The sequence below is a fragment of the Lynx canadensis genome, chromosome C1, assembly GCF_007474595.2.
Source record: "Lynx canadensis isolate LIC74 chromosome C1, mLynCan4.pri.v2, whole genome shotgun sequence".
In the NCBI taxonomy this organism is placed as follows: Eukaryota; Metazoa; Chordata; class Mammalia; order Carnivora; family Felidae; genus Lynx; species Lynx canadensis.
Genome location: NC_044310.1, coordinates 116,206,257 through 116,228,447, shown reverse-complemented (window position 1 = coordinate 116,228,447; position 22,191 = coordinate 116,206,257). Strand labels below are relative to the sequence as shown.

General features: G+C 42.5%; 1 protein-coding gene, 1 long non-coding RNA gene and 1 pseudogene across 2 annotated transcripts in view; 2 read left to right on the top strand and 1 right to left on the bottom strand.

The window, feature by feature from the left end:
• Nucleotides 1–3,564, bottom strand: part of LOC115522035 (CLIP-associating protein 1-like) — a 104,496-nt gene extending 100,932 nt beyond the window's left edge. The window contains 1 exon segment of the mRNA XM_030327622.1: nt 3,493–3,564. The gene's annotated coding sequence lies outside the window, so the exon portion shown is untranslated.
• LOC115522036 lies at nt 2,892–18,797 on the top strand. Its single transcript, XR_003971233.1, has 3 exons — nt 2,892–3,153; nt 3,364–4,452; nt 18,759–18,797. It is a non-coding gene; the product is annotated as an uncharacterized LOC115522036 (long non-coding RNA).
• An 872-nt stretch (nt 18,798–19,669) lies between these two features.
• Nucleotides 19,670–19,769, top strand: LOC115522592 (annotated as a pseudogene).
• Nucleotides 19,770–22,191: the final 2,422 nt, after the last annotated feature.

Below are 22,191 nucleotides of genomic sequence, written 5' to 3'. Positions count from 1 at the left end.
TCTTTTCAACTGTACCCCGTGGTACCGAGCTAAAGAAAGGGTTTAATAAATTAATTCATCAATAAATCTAGAGAAGGCTTGATGACTGTCCTAGGAGATGAAAAGCTATTACGTGTATTACATGGAGAAGAAACAGACTTAATACATGTTGCTTCAGGGTTATGCCCAAGAAAAACAGGCAACAGGGAAGGGGCAGATTCTGGAACGGTCTCAACTAGCTTTCTAGCAACCAAGACCTGTCCAGGAACAGAAAAGCAGATTTGCAGTGTAAGACTGAGGACCAGAATACAGTAGACAAAAGGTAGGAGAATGGTCAATGGAGCCTCTAAGAACTCTGCCCAAACTCAAATTCTACTATTCTAAGTTATCTTTCATATTTCATACGTTAACCATGACTAGCTACACAAGTCCCTAGTTACACAAGTCCTGGTAGTTAAGTACAGAGGATACCACAGTGTTCTACAAACTCCCAGGGCCCTCAAGGATCTAGAGGAGACTAAAAGCAGAGGCGTGAATCTTCCAAAGAGGAAGGTAGTGGATAAAACAGGAATCAGCAAGGAGTGAGGAGATTTCCAGGCAGGAAACAAGAGGGAAGTCAACACAGGCATTATGAAAGAAAGGCCTCATCTGAGCCACAACTTTAGGGACCCATGGGGGGAGGTGGATTGGGGCTGCCACAACAATCTGGGGAAGAAAAGCATTCAGTATGGCAGTAATGGTCTGAGCACAGAGTAGGCAGGAAAGCCCTGGGGCAATGAAGACCTACTAGAAATAGTAAACTCCGGAGCTTAAAAAGAAAAGGCCTTTAGAGGTCATTTAGTCAAACACACACACATTTTATGGATGTTGCCCTGATCGCACTGGGTTAAGAAAAATTCATTTACAGGGTGCCTGGGTGGCTCAGTTGGTTGAGCATCCGACTTCTGCCCAGGTCATGATCTCACAGCTTGTGGGATCCAGCCCCACATCGGGCTCTGTGCTGACAGCCCACAGCCTGAAGCCTGCTTTGGATTCTTTGTCTCTCTCTCTCTCTCTGCCCCTTCCCTGCTCATGTTCTGTCTCACTTTGCCTCTCAAAAGTAATAAATAAACATTAAAAAAAAAAAAAAGGTTCATTTACTTTCTTCTATTACATTTTACAAACCAAAAACTCTATCATCAATGACTTGTTCTTTGCTTAGTTTTGTGTTGGGTTTTTTGTTTTTTGTTTTTTTTTTTAAGACTAACAGATCCTTCTCTTATTTTTTAGGAAATCTTTTAGATGATTCTGTTTTTCTTGCAGTTGTTAAAACTGCCAGTTTTAATAACTCAGCTCTAATATTTACAATCCCTTAAATGGTCATAATATTTGCTAATAGTACTAAATTAAAAGTATACTCTAAGAACTATGATTTTATAAATAGAGGATTGTTAAGAAGAAACGGAGTCTCAAAGATAAATTTAAGTCTCAGATCCAAGAAACTATCTCTCACTCAACTTATAAATTGTGAGACTGAGCCACTCAAGAAAATAGAGTTAACAGACTACTGAAGCAAAAAAATCTAAATCCAAACCAATGAACGAAACCTAACACATATGAACAATAAACCTAACGTTCTTCTGGCCAATCATTTCTCAACATCCCTGTCAAACTATTTTAAGGATCTGAAATCTTGCTCTATAAAAAGTAAGTTCCCATCATCCGAACTACACTTAAGAGATTCTATCACAGTGGTTACTGAAGCATAAACACCAAGCTTCAGATTTTTGCTTCCCATTAGCACAAAAAATGCTTGCCTCTTTTACATAAGGTTGAGTCTGTGGCCAAAATCCTGACTTACAGGGAGATCCAGGTTTTCAGTTCCAACACTAATTTAAGGTGTAAGGTTAGCAAAGGCCTTTTCTCTATTTACCACTTAGATTGTAACATGGAGATACAATATTTGACACCTCCACCACCAACTGCCACTTCAAAGGATGTCTGACTTTGGTTACTTTAGTCGAGAAGATATAAAGCTAGGGTTGAAAGCTCTTCGGTAAAAATTAAAACTTAAAATTCAAAAATAGTGCTGCACGTTAGCTGATAAACTATAAATTACAGAAACAGATTTTTAAAAAAAAGGTGCAATTGCACGATTTTACAAAAATGAGTAAGTCAGCGGCTCACAAAAATTTAAATCTTTCTTAGCAAATGGAGAAGATACACAATATTCAGTAACTCTGGGACATTGTGGTTTTGTTTTTATCTATAAGGTCTCTGCATCAATGTTACTATTCTCCCAACTCCCTTTGAGTAAAAGGAGCCCGCTGTCCAGGATCCCTCTTACCAAGAGTTCAGTAAATGTCACAAATAATAATAGAAATAAAAGCAACAATCTCTAAAGCTAGAATTTATACCGGACTGTGGCACCAGAATAGGGGACAAGGCACATGGCAGCCTGCAACTATTTCTCCCTTCTGACTCTTCTGCATCACTGCCTCCCAAAGGAATAGAGAATCCGAATCTCTCACTGCCACATCTACAAATTAAAGTATCACGATTAAAGAGCTCGCAGGTTCTACGAACGGTCACTATTTAATCATCGAACCCCGCAACAGAGAAATTCATCCAGATGCAACAAAACATGCTTCAAGGATCTACCTAATTTTTTTTTAATCTTAGAAATAAACACAACTATTTTAATAACATTATGTAATAAGTTAGACCCTGGAAAACCCCATATTCATCTGAGCGGCTCGAAAAATGGAAAGCAAAATTCGATTAGCTCCATTGTACCCAACCAGGCTAACGTGCACTCCTCTTCGTCAGAGCGGCTCTGCCAATACCAAAGAACAACAAAGGCAAGTTGAGGAGGCTGCACAAGGCTTAACTCAGCACTTGTCCGCTTTCCCAGCTTCGGAAAGAAGCTCTCTGCGGGCCTCAGGGACCAAGGGACCCTCTGCATCCCGCCCGGTCCCCGGCTCGGCTCGGCGCCGCTCGCTCAGCTTTTGTCTAGCCCGGCTGGGAGCCCCGGCCGCCCGCCTCCCCGGCACCCCTTCCCTCTGGATCTTTCTCCACACCCATCACTCGCCGATGACTAGTTGTTATGGGTTTCTCTCCCTCGCCCCCTCCCCTCGCAATCCCGGGCTCTTTTCAAACGCGACTGGCTGTTCGCTGGCTTCTCCCACCGGGCCGGTAAGACTCGGGTCAGGAAGGGGGCCCGGGGTGGGGTCTGGGAGAGGAAAAGAGAGAGGGGCACACAAAGCCGGGCTGACCCCACGGTCGCCCCCTCCTCCCTCTGCAAAGCAGCCTGGGATCAGCGACCTACCGGTGGGATAAACAACCCACCCTCCCATCCCGCTCCCCGCCCGGCTCCCACCTAAGGGCCGCCCCCTCCCCCCAAAGTGCACCCAAGAGCCGATGACAGCGCTGGACATCGCCCTCACCCGGACCCGGCGTCTGCTACCGCAAGGCGAAGGGGCAAGGGCCTCGGAGGGCTGGATCTAAATCTCCTCTCCCCAACCGGGTACTTACAGTCGTATTATTCGCTACTGTTGCCGCTGCGGACCAGACAGCCGCCGCCTTCTCCTCCACCCCAATGAGGTTAAGCGCTTGGTGCGGGGATTAAAAAAAAAAAAAAAAAAAAAAAAAAAAAAATAGAAGCCGAGAGCGCCTGCGCAGTGCAGTCTCCCTTTTACCGCCACCGACCCGGCTGGACCATAGAGAATGTAAACCGAGACCAGAGAGGCGGCTGCTCTCTATGGTAACGCCCCGCGCAGGCGCCAGCCGGCCTGTACTGGGCTTCTGGAGCTGCAAGTCCCAGGAGCTTTCGCCTCCTCCGAGAACGTCAGTTGACCCCGATAGGGACCCGTAGAATAAAGGTTCTTTAAGGGAAGGACGGCGAAGGTGCTGCGAAATTGCGGCGAAACTCAGGCTAGGCCAGGAGGGTCGGATACAGTGGCCACGGCGACAGGGCACCACAAAGCAGGGAGTGTAGTGAATAGAGCTGAGGGGGGAGTCGCGAAAGCCTGGATAAAAGTCATCTGGCCGGGACTTCCTGCGGTCGGGGTCTAATACCTGAAGGAAACGAGCTTTCACTTCTGGGTTACGCGCGTCCCGCCCGACCGTCGGGCGACTCAGATGAAGGAAATTGTGCCCTGTGACTTTCCGTACCCGGGCTTGCGTTGGTTCCCCCTTCCCTTTTCGACAGGGCGCGGACACTTGAGCCGGAAGCACAACTTTTTAACGGTTCTCTGGCGTTCTTGAAGCGAAATCGGCCCGGTTGAGGCCTCGGAGACTGGAGACGGCCAGCCACAACCCCTTTTTTACGTGAGCGCCTGAACAAATAACGCTGCCTCTGACCTCCCTCTCGCGTGACTTTCGGCTGACACGTGAGAAAGTGTTTCGGAGGGTGCAAAGCTGTGCAAATGATAGGGCTGCCATTAAGGATCCTGCAGGACCCAGTTTTGCGGCGTCGAACCCCTATGTTCGCAGGTAATTTGACACTGAGAGCTTGTGTGTGAAATTAACACACTGCCTCAACGAGATCACCCCGTGGGAGTGGGAGTTGACTTCCCTTCCCTCTCGATGTTCAGTGCGTTGAGTTTTCACCGGGAGCTCTTGAATGCCGAGCTCCGCGGTGGTGGAGTGTTCTGTGTTAGAAGACGGGTGCGGGAGAACGGTGAGGTAACGCCCCTGATGCTCAGGGCTTAAATGTTAAGGGTCGGCGAGACTAAGCGGAAACAAAGGCACTTGTTCGCTCCTATGTGCAGTGCGGGAAAGAAGAAGGACCGTGGTCTGAAGGTGTAAGTAAGGATACCTGGAGGATGTGACTCCTGGTTGCATCTAGAAGAACTAGCATCTTTGGGGGCGAAAGCACCACCCAAATGGATGGGTGTTGATGAAAGCATTCCGGAGAGGAAACTCCTTGGAGCGAAGGCTGAAAAGGGAGTGTTTTACTGGGAGTACAATGAAGGCAGCAGTCTAACTGAAAGGCGGTAGTGGGGGATACAGAGGAAGAGTGGAAAGTAAGGTTTGAAAAATAGGATGGGGGGGGCCGCCTGGGTGGCTCAGTCGGTTAAGCGTCCGACTTCGGCTCAGGTCACGATCTCGCGGTCCGTGAGTTCGAGCCCCACGTCGGGCTCTGTGCTGATAGCTCAGAGCCTGGAGCCTGCTTCAGATTCTGTGTCTCCCTCTCTCTCTGCCCCTCCCCCGTTCATGCTCTGTCTCTCTCTGTCTCAAAAATAAATAAACGTTAAAAAAAATAAAAAAAAATAGGATAGGGAATTTTTTTAACTTTTAATTATGGGAAGGTACACATAACAAAATTTACCGTTTTAACCACTCTTAAACTGCGCAGATCAGTGACGTACCATTGCATTGCTGTGCAACCATCTCCAGAACTCCTTTCATCTTATAAAACTGGAATTCTGTACCTTTGAAACAGCTCCTCAATCCCCACTCCCCCAAGTCCTGGCAACCACCAGTCTACCATATGTCTCTGAACTTGACCCCTCAAATACCTCACATAAGTGGAATCATACAGTATTTGTTTCTTTGTGACTGGCTTATTTCACTCAGCATAAATGTCAAGGCGCTTCCATGTTGTAGCATGTGTCAGAATTTCCTTCCTTTTTAAGGCTGAATTCTGTTCCATTGTGTGTATATACCAGGATGGATACTTGGGTTACCAACATCTTTTGATTGTGGCGAAGAATGCTGCTGTGAACGTGGGTGTGCAAATATCTCTGAGACCCTGCTTTCAGTAAGATGGGGAAGACTTACAAACTAAGTAGAGAAAGCCATCAAAAAGAACTGTTTTAGAAAGTGACCCTGGCGGTAGAAGCCCAATACATACCCTATTTATGCAGAGCATTTACGGAGATCTCCCAGGCATTGTCCTACTTTATGTAAAGTATTGGTATGCCATTGAATCCATCAAAATAAACATGACCTGATTGTTATTCACCACATTTGCCAGTGAGAAAATCAAGGCTCTGGGTTACAAATGGGCTGTGGAGAGACTCACCAACCACACATACACACAAATGATTAGGAAACAAAATTCCCATGGGAGCTGGGCACCCTTGGGCACTGACTACTCACTGATTTGGACATGGGAATGAAAGAAAACAATTCAGTTGTTAAGAAGAAAGAATAGGGTGACATCAAGAACTATCACTCAAATTACTGGTATGTGTAAGGGCTTAACACAGCAAAACTGCATCATCCAAGGTCCCTAAAAGAACTCAGAGGTTTGATTCCAGGCATGTTCGTGGCCTTTAAAAAAAAAAAAAAAAAAATCCCAGGTAAGTATATCTTTGCATGTACTGGAGAAATTAATAAGACCTATCATGTCCTACTCAACATTTCATCTTTCATTTTACATTCTCAAAAATCCTATGGATCATTCAAAGCAATGATCTATTTGGCAGCTGAGGAAATTAATGGCCAGAAAGGAAAAATGATTTGCCCTATGCCACCTGACTGCTTAGTACCAAGGCTGCAACTAAAATGTGAATGTTTCTGCTTTGATCACCCTTGCAGAGATAGATAGCATAATCTTGAGTGAGTGGATAGTGTTTCTATTCAATCAGTCTCATCTTCCTCAGAGATACATACGCAAACTTAAGAAGCTAGCGCCAGTTAAACAATGAAGCAGAGAATATAAGTGCATTTTTTTTTTAATTTTTTTTTCAACGTTTATTTATTCCTGGGACAGAGAGAGACAGAGCATGAACGGGGGAGGGGCAGAGAGAGAGGGAGACACAGAATCGGAAACAGGCTCCAGGCTCTGAGCCATCAGCCCAGCCCAGAGCCCGACGCGGGGCTCGAACTCACCGACCGCGAGATCGTGACCTGGCTGAAGTCGGACGCCTAACCGGCTGCGCCACCCAGGCGCCCCTATAAGTGCATTTTAAGTAGCATTCATACACTCAAAAAATACTGGGTACCAACTATGTACCAAACACTTAGCAAAGCAGGGGGAAAGAATCCCTGTACTTAGATAGAAAATAAAGTAGTAAGTAAAATATAAACTGTCAGGTACGGTAAGTATTATGGGGGAAAAAATGAAGCAGTAAAGGAGAAATAATGAGTGCTAAGGAAGGGAAAGAGATTTCTTTTTAAATAGGCCGGGGCGGGGGGGGGGGGGGGGGGGGGCGGAGAGGCACTAAGCAACCAACTCTAAGCACTGATCTGAAGGAGGAAGGGAGCAAGAAATGTCCTTTATCTGGGAGAACATTCCAGGTAGTAAGAACGGCAAGTGCAGAAATTCTGAGCCTCCAGAAAGATGTCTACTACATTCTAAGAGCAGAAAGGAGGTCAGAGCGAAAGAAGCAGAGTGTGGGAGGGGAAAAGTAGGAAATGAGGTCAAAGGTGACAGGATGCCAAATTGTGTAGGGATTTACAGGGTATTGTAAGAATTTGGGCTTTTACTGAGAGGGAAAACCATTGAAAGATTTTGAGAAGTAAAGTGACTAATATTTTTAAAGAATCACTTTAGCTTCAATTTTGAGAATATTCTGTTGGGGAGTAAGGGAGTTTTGAGAATAGATTATAGGGAAGCAAGAGGGACAATTTAGAAGGCCATTGCAATTCTGCAAATGAGAGACAATGGTGGCTTGGGAAAAGTGCAAGCAGTAGATTGATGAGGTGTCTGGATATGATCAGACAGGATGGCACCCAGGATTTGAGTTGATTGTACAGGGTATAAGCAAAAAGGAATTAGGGGACTACAAGATTTTTGGACTGTGCAATTTAAAGATAGAGTTGTCATTTACTGAAATGGCAAAGCCTGGGACGGGCAGGTTGGGAATTGAAAGCGCTACGAAATTCAGGATGGGAGACGTTAAGTTTGAAATGCTTATTACCATGTAAAAATATCAAGGCAGATATTTGAGTCTGCAGTTGAGAAGAAAAGTCTAGGCTGGATTTGGGAGACACTAGCATGTAGAGAGTTTTAAAAGCCATGAGATCATCTAGACAAAAAGTGTAGACAAAAATTTGTAAGAGTTATCTAAAGACTGAGCCCCGAAGCATTCCATTCTAGCATTTAGGGATTGAGACAGTAATGAAACTAGCAAAGGAGACAGAAAGGGCAGCCACTGAAATAAGGGGAAACCAAGAAAGTAAACTGGGAAGAGCAACCAAGTCAATTGCTAATGGGCTAGAATTGACTGTTGGCCACAATATTGGAGTGGTGAGGATGGAAGCCTGATTGGAACGGGTTCAAAAAAGAATGGTGGGAACAGAACTGGAAAGAAGGGGGAGAGATCATTTGGAGGAGGAGTTTGATTGTAAGGGTAGGGAAGCAGAAAAGGGGAGTGATACTTTTAAGGGACAGGTGGGCCAAAAGAACTTATTATTTCATCCAAAATATTTTAGTATTCCTAAAAGATAAGATTCTTTGTAATTTTTTTTAAATGTTTATTTTAAGTGGGGCGCCTGGGTGGCGCAGTCGGTTGAGCGTCCGACTTCAGCCAGGTCACGATCTCGCGGTCTGTGAGTTCGAGCCCCGCATCAGGCTCTGGGCTGATGGCTCGGAGCCTGGAGCCTGCTTCCGATTCTGTGTCTCCCTCTCTCTCTGCCCCTCCCCCGTTCATGCTCTGTCTCTCTCTGTCCCAAAAATAAATAAACGTTGAAAAAAAAAAAAAATTTAAATGTTTATTTTAAGAGAGCGCATGAGCAGGAGAGGGACAGAGAGAGAAGAGATTCCCAAGCAGCCTTTGCACTCAGTGCACAGCCAAATGTGGGGCCTGAACTCACCAACCTTGAGAGCATGACCTGAGGGGAAATCAAGAGTTGGGACACTCCAGGGACGCCTGGGTGCCTCAGTTGTTAAGCAGCGAACTTCTGCTCAGATTGTGATCTTGCAGCTGGTGGGTTCAAGCCCCATGTCGGGCTCGGTGCTGACAGTTCAGAGCCTGGATTCGGCTTTGGATTCTGTCTCCCTCTCTCTCTCTCTGTCAAAAATAAATAAACATTAAAAAAAATAAAAAGAGTTGGACACAACCGACTGAGCCACCCAGGTGCCCCAGGATTCTTTTAAATATAACCTCTCCGTTGTTAGCACAGAGCCTGCTTCAGATTCTCTGTTCCCCCCTCTCTCTCTGCCCCTCGCTGGCTTGTGCTCTCTCTCTCTCTCAAAAATAAATAAACATTAAATTTTTTTTAAATATAACCTCAATACCACCATCACACCTAAAAATTTAATAATACCTAGTCTCATGATCTACCTGGTCAATCTTCAGACTTCCCGAATTGCCTCATAATTTTTTTTTGCTATAAGGTTTATTGAGATATAATTCATATACTATATAATTCATCCACTTAAAGTATATAATTCTAGGGCACCCTGGGTGGCTCAGTCGGTTAAGCATCCAACTTCAGCTCAGGTCATGATCTCACAGTTCATGGGTTCCAGTCCCATATCAGGCTCTGTGCTGACAGCTCAGAGCCTGGAGCCTGCTTCAGTTTCTGTGTCTCCCTCCCTCTCTCTGCCCCTCCCTCACTTGCATTCTGTCTCAAAAATAAACTAAAAAATTTTTTACATGTAGCTTTCCAGTTGTCCTGCCATCATTTATTGAAAACCCTATTCTTTCTCCATTGCCCTGCCTGGGCACCCTTGTCCAAAACCAACGGACTATAAATATATGGGTTTATTTTTGGATTCTAAATGTATTTTCCATCGATGTATATGTCTATTTTTATGCCAGTACACACTGTTTCAATTACTATAGCGTTGTAGTTTATGAAATTGGGCAATGTGAGTCCTCCAACTTTGTTTTTCTTTTCCAGTTGTTTTGGCTATTTAGAACTCTTTGAAATTCCATATGAATTTTCCAATCAGTTTGTCCATTTCTGCGAAAAAAAAATTTTTTTGGTTGTGATTTTGGTAGGAATTTACTGAATCTGTAACAACAATCAATTTGAAGATTGTTGCCATCTTAATAATATGAAGTCTTTTGGTTCAAGACCATAGAATGCCTTTCCATTCATTTAGATCATCTTTAATTGTTTTCAACAATGTTTTGTAATTTTCCTAGTATAAGTTTTACATTTCGTTTATTAAATCTATTCCTATATATTTTCTTTTTGATGTAATTATAAATGGAATTATTCGTTTTATTTTCAGATTATTCATTGCAAGTGTATAGATATACAATTAATTTTTGTATATTGATCTTGTATCTTGCAACCTTGCCAAACTCATTGATTATTAGTGAATTCCTGAGCATTTTCTGTTTACAAAATCATGTCATCTGCAAATAGAGATTGTTTTTCCTTCTTCCTTTCCAGTCTGCATCCCTTTTATTTCATTTTCTTGACTGATTTTTTTCCAGCTAGAACCTCTAATACAATGTTGAAAAGAAGTGGTGAGAGTGGACATCCTTGTCCCTGATCTTAGGGGGAAAGCATTCAGTTTTTCACCATTAAATATGATGTTAGCTGTGCGTTTTTCACATATGGTCCTTTTTTTTTCTTTCTTTTTTTTTTTTTTAAGTGTATTTGTATTTGAGAGAGAGAGAGCATGTGCGAGGCAGAGGAGGGGCAGAGAGAGGGAGATAAATCTTTGCTATGCTGTCAGCAAAGAGCCTGATGCAGGGCTTAAACTCATGAACCACAAGATCATGACCTGAGCCAAAGTCAGATGCTTAACCGACTGAGCCACAGAGGCACCCCAACATCCATTCTTTCTTAAACGTCTTGTAGAATTCACCAGTGAAGCCATCTGGGCCTTGGATTTTCTTTGTGGGTAGTTTTGTTTTATTTTGCTTTGTTCTTTTATTACTAATCTCTTGTTATAGATCTGTTCAGGTTTTCTGTTTCTTTTTTTGTAAGATAATTTATTGTCAAATTGGGTTCCATACAACACCGAGTGCTCATCCCAACAAGTGCCCTCCTCAGTGCCCATCACCCACTTTCCCCTCTCCCCCACCCCCCCATCCACCCTGTTTGTTCTCAGTATATGTGCTGCCAAAGCGAGCACTCTGTTTTTTTCTCAGTATCCAAGAGTGTCTTATGGTTTGCCTCCCTCCCTCTCTGTAACTTTTTTTTTTCCCTTCCCCTCCCCCATGGTCTTCTGTTAAGTTTCTCAGGATCCACATATGAGTGAAAACATATGGTATCTGTCTTTCTCTGACTTATTTCACTTAGCATAATACCCTCCAATTCCATCCACGTTGCTGCAATTGGCCAGATTTCATTCTTTCTTATTGCCAAGTAGTATTCCGTTGTATATATAAACCACATCTTTATCCATTCGTCAGTTGATGGACATTTAGGCTCTTTGCATAATTTGGCTATTGTTGAAAGCGCTGCTCTAAACATTGGGGTACACTTGCCCCTATGCATCAGCACTCCTGTATCCCTTGAGTAAATTCCTAGCAGTGCTATTGCCGGGTCATAGGGTAGTTCTGTTTTTAATATCTTGGGGAACCTCCGCACTATTTTCCATAGCAGCTGCACCGGTTTGCATTCCCACCAACAGGGCAAGAGAGTTCCTTTCTGTTTCTTCTTGAGTCAGTTTCAGTACTTTGTGTCTTTCTATGAATGAATCCACTTCATTTAAGTTGTCTAATTTGTTGGCATTCAATTGTTCAGACTGTTACGATCTTTTTTTATTTCTGTAAGTTTAGTATTAATGTACCTGTCTTATAATTATTTTATTACAGTTTGTGCATATCAGGATCCAAATACCAACACATGTCATTTAAGTTATTTTTCTCTTAGGTCTCTTTAGGTCCCCCCCACCCCATCTCATTTTTCCTTGATACTTATTAATTGCAGAAACCTAGTTATTTACCTTACGTATTTCCCACATTCTAGATTTTCCTGATTGTGTTCCTGGGAGTCTCTAACATGCTCTTCTACCCCCTAGATGCTTGATAGTGCTGTATGCCTTATTCTGATTCAAGTTTGAGTTTTTTGGCACAACTCCCTCATGCATCCATCAGAAGGCACCTAATTTCTCTTTGTCTCTCTTTGTGAAGTTGGCAGTAATTAATGACCGTTGCCTAAGTTCCTTGTTACAATTGAATAGTTCAACTGAAGTCAGAGTAAGTGGATACCCATCAATCCAGAGTATATGGGATCCTAGGTAAACATCTTTAGTAAATTATGTTTCCCCTTTGGCCTCAGTGTTCTTATCTATAGAATGGGGGAGCGCCTGGGTGGCTCAGTCAGTCAAACCAAAACTGATTCTTGATTTCAGCTCAGATCATGATCCCAGGTGTGTGGGATCAAGCCCTGTGTCAAGCTCTGTGCTGAACGTGGAGCCTGCTTAAGATTCTTTCTCCCTCTCTCCCTCTGCCCCTCTCCCCGCTTGCTCTTTCTAAAAAATTTTCAAAAAAAAAATTTTTTTAAGAGAGACAATGGGGATATAAACTATAAGGGACCTCTAAGGTTTCTTGCTATTCTAATACACTCTGACTAAACGCTTAAGTAGTGAACTTAATCCCTAGCAGATACAATTTTGGTGGGTTAAAAAGGATCTGCTAACATTGTATTATTCTTCCCATCAAACCACTTCCCATCAAAGCCTAAGTTTATCAGTCATTAAATCCAATCATCTATATAACAAAGTCAGGTAAAATCATTGTGAGAGTAGGGAGACTGTCAGAAGCCTTGGTTCCTGGATTCTAGGTCGGGCTGTGCCTGCTCTCAGCGGGTCACATTCTCCCTCAGTGTCCTATCCACAAAATAAAAGATTATGCTAGTGTTCTCTAAAGGTGTACAAGCTTTATGGTGTTATGTCCTTTTTAAAAATTTTCCCCACAGTTTTTGAGGATGATATTTTTATTAATATCTTCAGCCCTACCCTTTTTTTTTTTTAATGTTTATTTACTTATTTTGAGAGAGAGAACATGCATGCATGAGTAGGGGAGGGGCAGAGAGAGAGGGAGAGAGAATCCCAAGCAGGCTCCATGCTGTCAGCACAGAGCCCAACGTGGGACTCTGTCTCACAAACCAAGAGATCATGATCTGAGCCAAAATCAAGAGTCAGGCGCTTAACCGACTGAGCCACCCAGGCACCCCAGGCCCTCCCTGTTTTTATCTGTTTTATATTCCACTGAGCAACTGATTGACAGGTGCCTGCCCTAGGTATCAATTCGTGTGTGAAGTGCATCTTTGACATAGAAAACTTTTTGGAAGTGAATACATTCAAATATTATTAGCAAGTGGTTGTCTGTGGGTGGTAAAATTGTTGGTCATTTTTAAAATTTATGTCTGTATTCTTCATTTTGTTCTATCAGCGTACATTTTTGCAATTTTTCAAAAGTCATTCTTAAAAGATTTGATAGCATGCCCTAATGAACAAATCACCAGACCCTGGATAAGAAGATTTCTTTCTCTTCCTATGATTCCATTAGGTAGTACCCTCCATTGTAGGTTAGCCTAAATACTTTAGTAATAGGTACTTACATTTAATTGGATGGCTTTACTTAATCTTCTTTGATAATCTCAGTGGAAAAAAAAGGTTTTTATGCCGACAGAAATTAAAATTCAAGAATAGCAACAATGCATATTGTTATCATCTGCCATCACCCATATGGAATCTGAATTTGCACTTGGGAAACAGACAGTCTCTTGGCTAGGGAAGTAGCGACTGTTACAGAAATATTTGGGCAAAGGCAGGGTGTGTCTTTTGTATGTGATGAAAACAGGAGATCAGAAACTAGTTTGCTAAACTGTTCGTAACCACTCCCTGTCTCAGTATTTGACTTACCTGCTAAGTACCACCCACCTAAAGGAGGCAATACAGGTGTCTGACTTCCCTGTCATGGGTTTCCTCACCTGGCAAGGTCTTATGCTGCTCATATGCCCATCTTTTTTTAAATTAATGTTCACTTATTTATTTTGAGAGAGAGAGTGCAGGAGCGCAGGGGAGGGGCAGAGAAAGAGGAAGAGAGAACTTCAAGTAGACTCCATGCTGTGAGCACAGACCCCAGTGCAGGGCCCCATCTCACAAACCCTGAGATATGACCTGAGCTAAAATCAAGAGACGGGTGCTTTACCAACTAATCCACCGAGGCTGCCCCCTTTTTTTTTTAAGTAGGCGCCACACCCAGTATGGAACCCAACACAGGGCTTGAACTCACGATCCTGAGATCAAGACCTGAGCTAAGACCAGAGTCGGATGCTTAACCAACCCAGGCACCCGAATGCTGCCCATATGCCCATCATTAGACACCACAGTGGCAGTTACTAGAGAACTGCCCTATGGCCATCAAACTCACTGTGTGACCTAGACAAGTCACTTAGCCTAGTCTCAAGCACCAAGGACACTTCATCTTTAATGAAGAGGACAGTCCTAGTTTCCAATATTATCATAGCTAGTGAAATTGACATTAGAAAAACCCACTTGTCAATAACAATGGCAGTATGAAAGCCTGTGTACTTACCATCAGAAGCATGACAAATCCAGGTGGTTCAATGATGGCTCTGATGCAAAACAAATGATTAAATAGCCCTTTAAACATTATCCCATTGTCCAATATGTCATAATCTGGATTTGCTCAGGCTTTTTGGAGACTATTCCTCACACTTCATAAGAACAAAGGACAAATGCCAAAGAGTAAGTAACCAGACATATTTGTCAGTAAGTTGACAGTTTTGGGATTTCAACTGCCATCAGTGAGATCTCTCAAGCAACATTGGTCCGTGCCAGTTCTCAGATGGACTCCTGTGCCAGTGGCCTAATCAACCCATCCAAATAAGAGCCTTTTACAGACTTTCAAAACCAAGTGAAGTGCCTTTATTTTTACATTATCTAATAGCCTCTCCTTTGCCAGAACTTGACCTGCCCTTGGGTATGCATAGCTGAAAAGATACAATTTTTACAGTCTAAGAAGCCAGTTTAGTAAGGAAAAGAAATTACTAGACTATATAATTACTACAATGATGGAACATAAAAGGGGGCACTTAGCAAGTGTGGATGGGTCAAAGCTAAGGAGGAATGAGGGGAATGTTCTTGAGCTATACCAAACAAAACACTGAAACTCACCATTTTGACACTCAGGATCTCAGAGCTACAATGATGATTTCGACCAGTTCCCACTTGAACAGGGTTTATTTATTCTAATAATTTCAAGCAACTCGGGGTGCCCGGGTGGCCCAGTCGGTTGAGCGTTCCACTCTTGATTTCAGCTCAGGTCATGATCTCATGGTCCGTGGGATTGAGCCCTGCATTGGACTCTGTGCTGGTGGTACGGAGCCTGCTTGGGATTCTCTGTCTCTCCCTCTCTCTGCCCCTCGGCTGCTCCCTCTCTCAAAATAAATAATACTAATTTTGAGCCACTCTAAATCTTTCCATTTTAACAAGGTCGTTTAGAGTTTCACAGATAAAGTTTCCAAAAATGGGCCTGTTCTGACACGTGGACCGTCACATACATATACACACTTCTCGGTCATGGCAGCAAAGTGAGAACAGAGTTCGTTAGCTAGATCAGAATGTGTCAGTGAAGCCGCCCCACTACGTCTGCTTTAACAGAATAACAGCTCCCTGCCTACATTTGTTCATTTGTATTAAGGATTAAATAATTCCAACTATCTCTTATAAATTGCAGGGTATGCCTGGTTGTCATGCATGGGAATCTTTACTACCCCCAAATTGCACAATTGTGTTTCTTCTCGTTTTGTTTTTGCCACATTGATTATATCATGTAGTACTTGAAATAGAGGTGGAGTCTGTCACTCTGCCAGCTGGCAATTTAAGAGTTAAATGATGTAGGGGCGCCCTAGGTGGCTCAGTTGGTTGGGCGACTGACTCTTGATTTTGGCTCAGGTCATGATCCCAGGGTTGTGGGATTGAGCCCCATGTCAGTGTGGAGCTGAGTGTGCTGAGTGTGGAGCCTGCTTGAGATTCTGTCTCTCTCTCCCTCTGCCCTCTCCCCTGCTCATGTTCTCTCTCTCTCTCTCTCTCTCTCTCTCTCTAAGATAAAAAAATAAATAAAATTTAAGTGACGCATTAAGAAATCAGCAAGTTTTTAAATTATAAGATTTGTGTTTGCCGTATTTCCTAGCTGGTGTTATTTATTTAGAGTTTTCCTGTTCCTGGATAATTTCATCTTGCCTTCTGATGTTTGCAGTGACTCAAATCCTTTTTCTCCTTTTCAGATAATCTCCTTCTATTCATGCCATGTGTTCTAGTTTTCCTTATTGCTTCATCTAATTTCTAAGTAAATCATAGCATACACAATATGAGTTGTTAACAGTCACTAAACCAGTATCCTCAAATGTATTTTGATTTCTCAGTTCCCCAAATCTGCCTTTGCGCGTGTGTGATTTAGGTGTAGAACTCTTCTACGAACTCCTCTGTCTCATGCACTTGACTGCACTTCTCTGGTCATCTACCACACTGCACTGGCATTCTGAGTCATCTGGGGTTAGGCACCCTCCCTGCTATTAACTGTGTAATATTTAAATTGCACTTACCAGTCTTCTTTTGAATTCAAACACCACGTGAATTAAACTGACGGTAGTTGCTTTCAACCTGTAATTCCTGATTGCCACAGGTAGTTGCCAACTCTTGAAACTAACAGGTTTGACTAGAAGCCGACAGTTCTTAACTCTCACAGAACTTAATATTTTACACTTATATAAATTAAGAAGGCAAGATCATACCTTATCAGTCAGGACTCTTTGTTCATCGATAACACAGTATCTCAATTTAAACAAAAAGTATTTGCACCATACCTCAGAGAATAAATTAGATTCCTCTTGGTGCCAAGCAGGGGGAAAGAAGGAAAATTTTACTACAAAGAGATTACCAACCACTTCTAAGGGATTTACCAGACAACTGCTGGTATAAATTACAAAGATAAGGCTCATCTGTAGATGAGAAGCCAGGACATTTGCCTAATGGCAAGTGGGGTAATCTAACCCTGAACTTTCAACTTGGGCATATGAAAAATCTAGCATCCCTAAAAGCTGTCCAGAGATTTGAGTTCGTCAGTATTTATCCAACCAGCTTGGTGGAAATGATAGAAGAGAAAAATTTTAGAGCCAAGGAATTTTTTGACAAAGCTTCAGAATCTGCCCGAGAATCACAGAAGGTTGGATTGAGAAGGTACCTTACAGATCATTTCATCAACCACCCTTATTGGACTGAGAAAACCGGAGGCCACAGAAAACCGGAGATTCACTTACAGTCTTGCAGTCCTGGTTAGTGGCAGATTCAGAACTAGATCTGGGTGATCCTGACCCCATTTCAGTAGTCTTACAGCTAGCAGACAAGAACATTTGGACCCTCTTCCAGAACCTAGCCTATAGCCAGCTACTGAATACCCCTTCCTCTGAAAATTGGGCAAACAGGCTGAAATATTTTGAAAAGAAAACACTGATTTATAAAGTGGGAAGAAATTCCTGTACAGACTTGCTAACTGGAAGCAAGTCATTGGCTTCCCCAAGACAAAGGAGAGTCTTAGTCATGAGGTTAAAGTTCAAAACTGATTGTGTCTCCAGCCTGAGAGCTGACAACCTTTTTTAGAAGCAGTACACTGAAATTAGAACCGAAGAAAGCAGTTTACAGAAACTTGAATTCAGGGCTATTTCACAACACTGGGAGTTATTTTGTAATTGTTTGCATTTAATGAAGTATCGGGCATACAAAAAAGAATAGAAACTATGATGAATTTCTCGTGTTGCCCCACCTGACCCCATTTCTACCTCTCCCTCCTGAATTTGGCACTTATATGTTCATACCTGTTCTTGTGTTTTTCCTACATATGAACATATCCATAAGTGATACTAATCCTAACATCCGTAAGTATTATTTTCATATTTTAAGTTTTATATAAATGCTATCATATTGTATATATCTTTCTGCAACTCACCCCCCCTTCTCAACACTGTGTTTTTGAGATATATCTTATGGATAAATAGGATAGCTGGAGTGTTAGGTTATTTTAACTACTCTATGGTATTCTACTATATGAATGTTTTGACATTTCTCTAATCTATTAATGGACATCTAGTGCGTTTGCAGGATTTTAGTTTTGTTTTATTTGCTGGGTTTTTTTTTTTAATTTTTTTTTTAACGTTTATTTTTGAGACAGAAAGAGAGAGACAGAGCATGAACAGGGGAGGGTCAGAGAGAGAGGGAGACACAGAATCTGAAACAGGCTCCAGGCTCTGAGCTGTCAGCACAGAGCCCGTCGTGGGGCTTGAACTCATGGACCGCGAGATCATGACCTGAGCCAAAGTCGGATGCTTAACCGACTGAGCCACCCAGGCACCTCATGGGTTGTTTTTTTTTTTTTAACCTTGCTATATAAACATTTTTATAAACCCCTCTATTGATGCTTATATGCAAGAGTTTCTCTAGTGACATTTACGAGGTCTTACCATATGCTTGTCTTCAACCTGACAAACATATCTCAAAAATAACCAGCAGAATATGAGCGTGTCCAATACTCGCACTATGTATTTTCAGAGTTTTTAATGTTTTATGAATTTTTAAGAGTCTCAAATGGTATTTCCTTAATGGTGTTAAGTTGTTTCCCTGATTCCTCATGGGGCCGAGTGTCTTTCCACGTGTTCACTGGTGATTTGGGTCTCCTTTTCTGCCTGAACCACTTTTCAGGTGAGCTTTGTCTTTTTGTTACTGATTTTTAGAAATTCTTCCATAGTCAGGATATAAATCTTTCATGGTTATATGTGGCCAATTTCTTCTCTCCATCTGGAATTTGATTTTTTAGTTTTTTATCATGGTATCTTTTTATGAGCAGGTTTATCAATCCTTTCTTTTTGGTGTAGACTTACTGTTTTGTTGTTTGTTTGTTTTGTTTTGTTTTTAGAGAGTGAGAGCACAAGCCGGGAAGAGAGGCAGAGAGAGAAAGAGAGAAAATCTCCCCTCAGTGTGGAGCCTTCGACGCAGGGCTCAATCCCACGACTCTGGGATCATGACCTAAGCAGAATCGGACATTCAACTGGCTGAGCCATCCAGGTGTCCCGATTGTTTTTTCTTCTAAAAACAAATCTGTCCCCATCCTAAGGTCTTAAAGATATTCTCCTTTGGTTCCCTCTAGTTTTTTTTAAGTGTAGGTGGGGTTTTTTGTTTGGTTGGTTGGCTTTACAACCTTCAGGCCTTTTACACACGTAGAATTTACTTTGTGTTTTTTGGATATGTTTTTGTTTTTAAGTCAACTCCACACCCAATGTAGGGTTTGAACTCATGACCCTGAGATCAAGCTTCACATGCTCTATCAACTGAGCCGGCCAGGCACCCCTCACATAGAATTTACTTTTATATGTGGTGTGAGGTAGGAAACTAATTTTATTTTTTCCCAAATTGACAACCAATTGTTTTGAAACCTTTTATTGACAATGCTATCCTTTTCCCAAAGGTGGGTAACGCTACTTTTGATATATATTCTGGATTCTCTTTTCGTTCTGTTAGGTTATTCTTTCATCCCTGTGCCTTAATGCACATCTTAATTACCATACCTTGTTGCTAAGTTACATCGTCTGGAAAATAAACCCCCACCGTCAAGTAAACCCAGTGGCAGCTACCAGTATTTGAGCCATCTCTCTGGAACCCTCCCCCCCCACCCCCCTGCAAAGAGGATGCATACTGCAAGAAGGAAAACCCAGGAGGAGGCAGTGGGGTAGTGGGGCCTGCCACTGGGTAGTGAGTGGCAAAGTTGGAACCCTGAACTGGAGATTGATATCCTGTACCAAGAGACCATGCTCTGTGGAGACCTGTGGGGCACTTCAGCAGCACACATAGCAAAACCAGAACGATACAGAGATTAGCACGGCCCCTGCACAAGTATGACACGCATGTGTCACAGAGCTCACACGTGTGTCCCATGACAGATCCGCACTTTGGATAACTGCCCACAGAAGGCCTTGTGGTCGGTCAGCGTTACTAAGTACAGCAGCGGCAACCGACAGAGAATTCCAGTTGCTCCTAGTGAAGTAAAAAGACATTTGTTGTGAAAATTGAGTAGAAAACAATTCCATTTTTAATAGCATCAAGAATAAAATACTTAAGGGGAGCCTGGCTGGCTCAGTCTGTTGAGCGTCCGACTCTGGCTCAGGTCATGATCTCGCAGTTGACAAGTTCGAGCCCCGCGTCGGGCTCTGTGCTGACAGCTCAGAGCCTGGACCCTGCTTCGGATTCTGTGTCTCCCTCTCTCTCTGCCCTCCCCCACTCATGCTCTGTCCCTCTCTGTCTCAAAAATAAAGATAAACATTAAAAAAATAAAATACTTAAGAACTGATTTAACAAAAGAAGTAGAAGATTTGTATACTGAACATTGTTTTGGTATTTTTAAGTTTATTTTACTTATTTTGAGAGAGAAGAACATGGGAGGGGCAGAGAGAGAGAGGGAGAAAGAATCCCAAGCAGGCTCCACACTGACAGAGGGAACTCCGAATACTGAACGTTGTTGAAAGAAATTAAGGAAAACCTGGGGCCCCTGGGTAGCTGAGTCAGTTAAGTGACTCTTGATTTCAGCTCAGGTCATGATCTCACTGTTGTGGGATCAAGCCCCACATCGGGTTCTGTGCTGACAGCATGGAGCCTGCTTGGGATTCTCTCCCTCTATCTCAAAAATAAATAAACTTAAAAAAAAAAAAGGACTCTAAGTAGGTTGAAAACCTACATGTAAGATCTAAACTATAAAACCCTACAAGGAGGAGCACCTGGGGGGATCAGTTGGTTGAGCATCCAACTCTTGATTTCGGCTCAGGTCGTGATCCTGGGGTTGTGAGATCGAGCCCTGCGTTGGGCTCCATGCTGAGCATTGATCCTTGAGATTCTCTCTCTCCCTCCCTCTGTCCCTCTCCCCCACTTGTGCTCTCTCTCTAAACAAAAACAAAAACTCTCCAAGGAAAGCACAAGAATAAATCTTTTTTTTTCAATGTTTATTTGTGTTTGAGAGAGAGAGAGAGAGAGAGAGCATGGGGGGGCGGGGGGGGATGCACAGAGGTTCCGAAGCAGGCTCTATGTCGATAGCAGAGAGCCCTATGAGGGGTCGAACTCATGAACCATAAGATCATGACCTGAGACAAGTCAAGAGTCAGATGCTTAACCGACTGAGCCACCCAGGTGCCCCAAGAATAAATCTTAATTTGCTTTTCCTCAGATTAAGCAATGGTTTATTGGATATGACACCAAAAACAGGCAAGAAAAGGAAAAACAGATAAATTGAATTACATTAAAATGTTAAACTTTTGTGCTTCATAGGACACTAGAAAGGAAAAAAAAAAGGTAACCCAGAGAATGGTAAAAAAATATTCACAAATCATATGTCTGATAAATGTCTAGTATCCAGAATATGTAAGGAACTCTTATAATTCAATACTAAAAAGACAAGTAACCTAATTTAAAAATGGGCAAATGATCTGAATAGACATTTCTCCAAAGAAATGTGCAAATGGCCAATGAGCCCAGGAAAAGATAATAGTCGTTAGGGAAATGCAAATGAAAACCATATTGAGATACTACACACACTCACTAGAATGGCTGTAATTTCAAAACAAAACAAAGCAACAGACAATACCAAGAACTGGTGAGGATGTGGAGAATTGGAACCCCTGGGTATGTAAAATGATGCAATTGCTTTGAATAGCGCTCAGCATGGCAGTTTCTCAAAAAGTTAAACAGAGCCGGCATATGATCCAGCAGTTCTAGCCCTATGTATATACACAAGAGAATGTTAAGCATTTATCTACACAAAATATTGTACACTAAGGTTTGTAGCAGCGGTATGCATAGTAGCTAAGGAGTGGAAACACCCCAGCTAATGAATAGACAAGTAAGATGTGATGTATCATTACAATGGAATATTATTGAGCCATGAATAGAAAACTGTGAAAACATTATGCTAACTGAAAATAGGCAGAAATAAAAGGCCACATATTGTATGATTTCCTTTATATGTAATGTCCAGAAAACGGGGGATTACTGGTTGCCTAGGGCTAGGGTAGAGGGAGGGTTGGGGGACTGGAGGCATTCCTTTGGGGCATGATGAAAATGTTCTGGAATGAGGGGTGATAGTTGCAACCTTGTGAATATACCAAAAACTACTGAATTGCACACTTTAAAACGGAGAGTTAATTGCCTGTGAATTATAACTCAATAAAGAAAGAAATTACCTCAAAAAAGATGTTTGCATCTTTTTACCCTCTATTTTCCATCTCCAATACCCAAAGAGCTAGAACCAAAAGTGGGACAAGGAGGAGAAAGTCAATTAGCAGACCATGCTGCACACAAGGTCCCAG